The 6,000-nt window shown below is 36.6% G+C and overlaps 1 pseudogene; it reads right to left on the bottom strand.

The window, feature by feature from the left end:
- Positions 1-203: 203 nt before the first annotated feature.
- Positions 204-5,569, bottom strand: LOC115924138 (annotated as a pseudogene).
- Between the last annotated feature and the right edge of the window lie 431 nt (positions 5,570-6,000).

Genomic DNA, 6,000 nt, shown 5'->3' with positions numbered 1-6,000 from the left:
AGTTTAAAAATCTGGCCCGGCATCCGCCGCAATCACGGCCTGTCACGTTTGCTCATTTCGTCCCCTGCGTTGTCTCACGTCCATCCCGTTATGTCCACGGTGGCCTGAAACGTGATTACCGTGGCCGCCGGGAACATAGTTTAAACGTAGCATAAGTCTAGAAATACAAAGAATAGGCGATACAGAAATGGCAAATGGCATTTCTAGAAATACTTACAGATATGATAGAAGATTTCGTCGACACCCTCACCAGTCTTGGCGCTGGAATGAAAGTGAAACACTCCTTTGGTTTGGGCGTAACTCTCTGCCACTTCCCGGTCGACAACACGGTGCGATTCGAGGTCTACTTTGTTCCCAATGACATAAATCAAGATTCCCTCAGGACCATTACCCCTTAGCTCTGAGATCCAGAAATCAACTTCATCGAACGATCTCTAAATGTGTTTTTTCCATAAAAAAAGAACAAAGAAACGGCCTTGACATTTGCTGCTATTTTTCATTTCGGCAGTTGCCCCTCCCCAATGATTATTGCGTTGGTATCTTGTTTGCACTGATCTTATAGCCTTACCCCTTACATCGCATAAGAATGTCGATTTTCCATCAAAAGAAATATAAAAAGAAAACGAAGAAGAAGAAGAAGAAAAAGAGTAAAAGGATCGAATTATTTTTTATGCAGCGTCGGGGCAACATTTTCCCTCCCCTGTGGGATACCCCTTAGCGTCACCCTAAGAGGAAATCTATATTCTCTTACCTGATCTGTGATGTCATAAACGATGAGTGCGGCGGCTGCAGACCTGTACACCAGAGGGGCCAGGGCACGAAACTTTACGAGACAAATAAACAGGTGATGATAATCATGATAATTTCTATATAATTATGTAATGCTTCCTGGGAGAAATTTCAATTATTTAAATATATTTGTGGCTTACACCCAGTAAATAAGATCGATTGATCGATCTGTATTAAAAAACAAGTCAGAACAAATCTTGGAACCAGCGGGACTTGAACCTGCATCTACTGCTTACCTAGTGGTAGAGTCGCTGCCCGGTAAGCAGTAGATGCAGGTTCAAGTCCCACTGGTTTCAAGATTTTTTCTGACTTGTTTTTCAATACAGATCGATCAATCGATCTTATTTACTGGGTGTAAGCCACAAATATGTTTAAATAATCATGATAATGGTTAAGTTAAATTAAGTGAAGATAAGTTAAGTTAGGATAAGTTAAGTTAGGTTAAGTTAAGATAAGTTTAAGTTAAGTTAAATTCAGTTAATATACTGATAGGCTAGGCTAAACCTTAAATGAGGAAAACATGAAATAAAATTATGTATTAAATTTTGATGTGTAACGAACATGACACCAAATACTCGACTTTTAAGTGCTTATTAACTCCCAGTTTTCTTCTTTCCTGGTATTATCAAGCGAACATAAAATAACACGTTGTTTGGTAATGGCAGATTGTCTATTACAAGGACTTACAGCTCAATATAATAATTCCTGCTATTAGTGGGTCAATAAGAATTATGCCACTTAGATATTTTATGACAATTAGGTACACATATACTCGTTTGATGAGAATATTTTCTAATTCTTAGTCATTCCAAAGTTAAATAGAAAATGATGCCAGATCTTTAGAGAATAATGGTCACCGCGTTATTATTTAACTGTTATGAAACAGAATTTCATTCATTTAGTGATGAAAAAAAATGATAAGAAAATATTTTCCAGGGTCTCTTAAACAGATTTGAAGATGATTGCAATAAAGTATTAGATGAATGAGTTTACCCTAAAATTCCCGATATCGCTAACAAACAAAATCCCTCTTCTCCTCAATAAATCTTCACAAAAAAAAATCATAGTTACCCTTTCTTGCCCTGCCGTATCCCATAATGCAAAACGATATTCGATGTTCTGAAAGGTGAGAGATCTTGACAAGAAGGCGAAGCTATGATGGGAGAGAGAGATGGAGAGAGAAAGAGAGAGAGGGGAGAGTGAGACAGAGTGGGAGAGATTAGAGTAATTAGAGAGAGAGGAAGAAGAAGAAAGAGAGAGGGGGAGAGATTCAAGGTTTCTTTTTTATTTTAATATAACATAATCAAATGAATATGCAATATATACAAATTCAATAACATTATATTAACCAAAGATACGACAAAGGATTATACAATTATTCAAATAAATCATTTAAGATTGGCACAGAAGTAAAACATAGTGGAGGAGTCTATCAAAAAGAAAAGCATGTCTTGTATTTTATAGACCCCTTGGAAATAAAAAAAAAGTTACAAGTGTTCTGTAATATAATTAGAAAATATATGTATAAAAATGTTTAGGTAATCATACACCACCCCCCCCCCCCCCCCGCTACAAAACAAAAAGGTTGTCTTTGACATTGGTGAATATACAAAAAATACAGATAATGGAAATAATAACAAAGTATAACCTTTCTAGCAGAGAAGAGAGAAAGAGAGAGAAAGAGAGAGAGAGAGAGAGGGAGAGCGGAAGAGAGAAGAAAGATAGAGAGAATGGAAGATGAAGCATGAAGAACGGGGACATTACACACTATGGTTACTTTTTCAATGTTTTGGTCTTATCTTACTAATAGGTTTATCTTTTAATTTTTTTAAATTATTGTTCCAAAAGTTGTTTTCTCTATACATGTTGTCGTTTCAATTATTGTGTCTATCTAGATGGTATTGTTTAAGTCTACGTTTAAATGAAAAAATAGTAGAAGCTGATTTAATGTTATCTTTCAACGAGTTCCATAGCTGTGGTCCGGTATATATAAAAGTCTTTTAAGCAGTGACGGTTCTCGTCTGTGGTAGATGAAATTGATCTGATTGTCGAGTGGGGTACTTGTGTACTTCATTTAAAAAAAAAAGATTTGCAACAGGTTTTCTGGTAACTGATTTTTTTTCTTTCTCCTAAAGGTTTTTCAAAAAACAACCGAGATTATACAAATATAATTCATCCATTTTTAAGATCGTATTATTATGAAAAAGAGTGTTAGTGTGAGAACGATAGTTTTTGTTGCAAATAATTCTCATTAGCGTTTTTTTTTGGAGCAATATGAGTTTCTTGAGGTTTTGTTTAGTAGAGTGGCCCATACGAGTATTTCAAAATTCAAAATGGATAGGACAAGAGTACAGTATAATACATGGAGGGTGGGCTGTGGAAAGAAATGTTTAATTTTGTTTATGCCTGGGTGTCATGATTGACGAGGAGTTACGTTGGACAGAGCATGTGGAAAAAGTTATTAAAACTGCTCAAAGAAATATAAGTGTAATTAAGCAAGCCAAGATTATGTTCCAACAAGATCTCTAAAACTTCTGTATAATGCCATCGTACTTCCTCATTTTGATTATTGTTCCTCGGTGTGGTCTGAGCGATTTCAAAGACAAACGATTAAATTACAAAAGGTTCAAAAACGAGCTGCACGTGTAGTGCTGGGAGAAGGATTTGAAGTATCTTCAAATGATATGTTTAGTCGCTTAGGATGGATGCCTATTCAGACACGTTTCCAGTTTGGACGTGCAGTGATGATGTATAAATCAATGCATGACATGGCACCAACATACTTAAAACAAGATTTACATCATGTTAGTTCACAACATGATCACAACACAAGACATGCTGTAAGGGATGCATTGTAATTGTGTGTACCCAAATTCAGGACGGCCACTTATAAAAAAAATAGTCCTCTAATTTTTAGGAATTAGAGTATGGAACCATCTTAAAAGTCCTGTCAAAATGTCACCTACTTTGAACAGTTTTAAACACGCTCTAAAAGCCCTGTTATTTGTAGATGACGTGTAAGTGAACTTTTGGGGGTTTCGTGCGAAGCTAACCATTTTTTTTTCCTATTTGCAAAATTATGAAATTTTGTTGACACGGTTATCGTTATATCATGTATTCATACATGTTATGTATCCATTTTTAGCTATCTTGTAAACAACCTAAGTGTATTTGAATGTAAATATGTATATAACAATTTTGGTATCCCGTGCGTTAAAGGTACTATGTCCCTTTTGCAGCCAACCTCAACCTCAATTTCAATCTGTATTTCAAGGAGAAAATAACATTTCTAGAAAGTTCAATTCCTGCCCTTTCATATGACACCTCAATCAGGAAAAATGAGCTAGGAATAACAAAGTTCTGTTTGTTCAAAAAAATGCTTGCATTTCCATAATTTGATCAAACGAGTTCGTTTTCACTGGCTAGCAACAAACAGAGTTGACAAAAGACTTAACTCCATTTCGTTGAAGATCAGCCAGGCATCAGGTCTTTCGTCTTCTTTGTGCATGGCTGATCGTCAACGAAACGGAGTTAAGTCTTTTGTCAATTCTGTTCGTTGCAACGGCAAGAAGCCAGTAAAAAACGAACCCGTTTGATCAAATTATGGAAATGCAAGCATTACTTTAAACAAACAGAACTTTGTTATTCCTGGCTCATTTTTCCTGATTGAGGTGTCATATGAAATACATATTTTGAAAATATCCAGTATTTGTAGATTTAATGTAGCCTAATTTAGGAGAGAGAGAGAAGATGAATAAGAAGAAAGAGAGAGATAAAGAGAGAGAAGAGAGAGAGAGAGGGAGTGAGAGAGAGAGAGAGAGAGAGAGAGAGAGAGAGGGGGGAGGGGAGAGGGATAGAGAACGTGGTCGGGAGGGTAAAGGAACTTACCCGATAGTGCGGCCGTATACCTCTTCACACCGTCCTTCGACGAATCGATTGGTTATACTGGTTTTCCCCACAAAGACACCCTATGATACACGAAATTAAAGTAAGGATATATCATCATGATGATTATGGCAAGGAAGGATAGGGCTCCAAGAATCTTGAAAAGGAAAATGTGGAGCGAAACAGCGGTAAATAGGCTTTTTAAAGAGAGAGAGAGAGAGAGAAGGGGTGCCGAGATCAATCATAATTATGTCTACAGTAAATGCTATTCATTCAAAAGTATATTTGCGTTTACAGTGCAAGCTGTAATGGAAAAATTAGCTCTTTCTTTCTCGAACTTTTCTAACAATTTCATCGTGAAGTCATACGAATACATTATTCCGAAGGGTCACAATAGTAGGGAGATTTAGTATAATCCTAGCTGTTTCCGACAGGTTTAGCACAGGACTTGCGGTGACTCCGCCGGAATGGGGAAAGTCCCCTTTTGTTACCCAAACCTCGCACAGACATGCGCACGTAATATATTTTCAATGCAAGAAATGTTTTATATGTCGGTCGTGTTTTACAAACCCACATCACAAGAGTAAATGAGAGTAAAAACATTTTGTGCTTTCAATGATTAAGCAAACAATATCATGCGTATATTATGAGGCATAATTATTAATCGCAGATAAGTTAATCTGTATGCCTGACTGAGGAAAATACCTCCTTTTATTACACTCTTCCAATTACAATCAATATCAAGGAAATACAAAAGAAAATGATTGAGCGCGCTTTTAATCCCTACTGATCAAAGGGCTCATTGACAAATATAGCAACTAAAACACTCTCGAAAAGATTGTCTGTATGATATACTTACGCCAAGAAAGCACACCTTAACGTCCTTCTGTGCCATATTCTCGGCAATAATTCCGTAGGCGATGAGACCAGAAACTGACAGTAGTTTCTTTCAGACGCCGAAGTCAAATACTAGATTGTGGGATTTCTAAAGCTGCACGAAAAACGGAACAAAACCACAAATAAATATTGATCTTGCGAACTGTATATGATCGCACTCAGCAGTAGGGTCAAAATATGAAGATTATTTTTCAAGCAGTATAAATTACAAGGCAAAAATTACCGAAAGCTTCCAAATGTATCTTCAGATTTATAAGCCTGTTTATGTATTCAAAACCAACCTTTACTCTGGCGACCAATAGAGTACCAAAGTATGACGTCATATTAGGCAAGTTGTCAAGGTAGCTGGTTCCAAACAATTTTGTGCTAAACAATGGCGTGGTGATCACACCAACGCCAAACATTTTGTTCTGCTCCAGCCAGGGGCGT

Source organism: Strongylocentrotus purpuratus, unplaced genomic scaffold (genome assembly GCF_000002235.5).
Source record: "Strongylocentrotus purpuratus isolate Spur 01 unplaced genomic scaffold, Spur_5.0 spur5_scaffold_15, whole genome shotgun sequence".
NCBI lineage: Eukaryota > Metazoa > Echinodermata > Echinoidea > Camarodonta > Strongylocentrotidae > Strongylocentrotus > Strongylocentrotus purpuratus.
The sequence above is the reverse complement of the archived record's forward strand: the minus strand, read 5'-3'. Positions and strand labels throughout refer to the sequence as shown.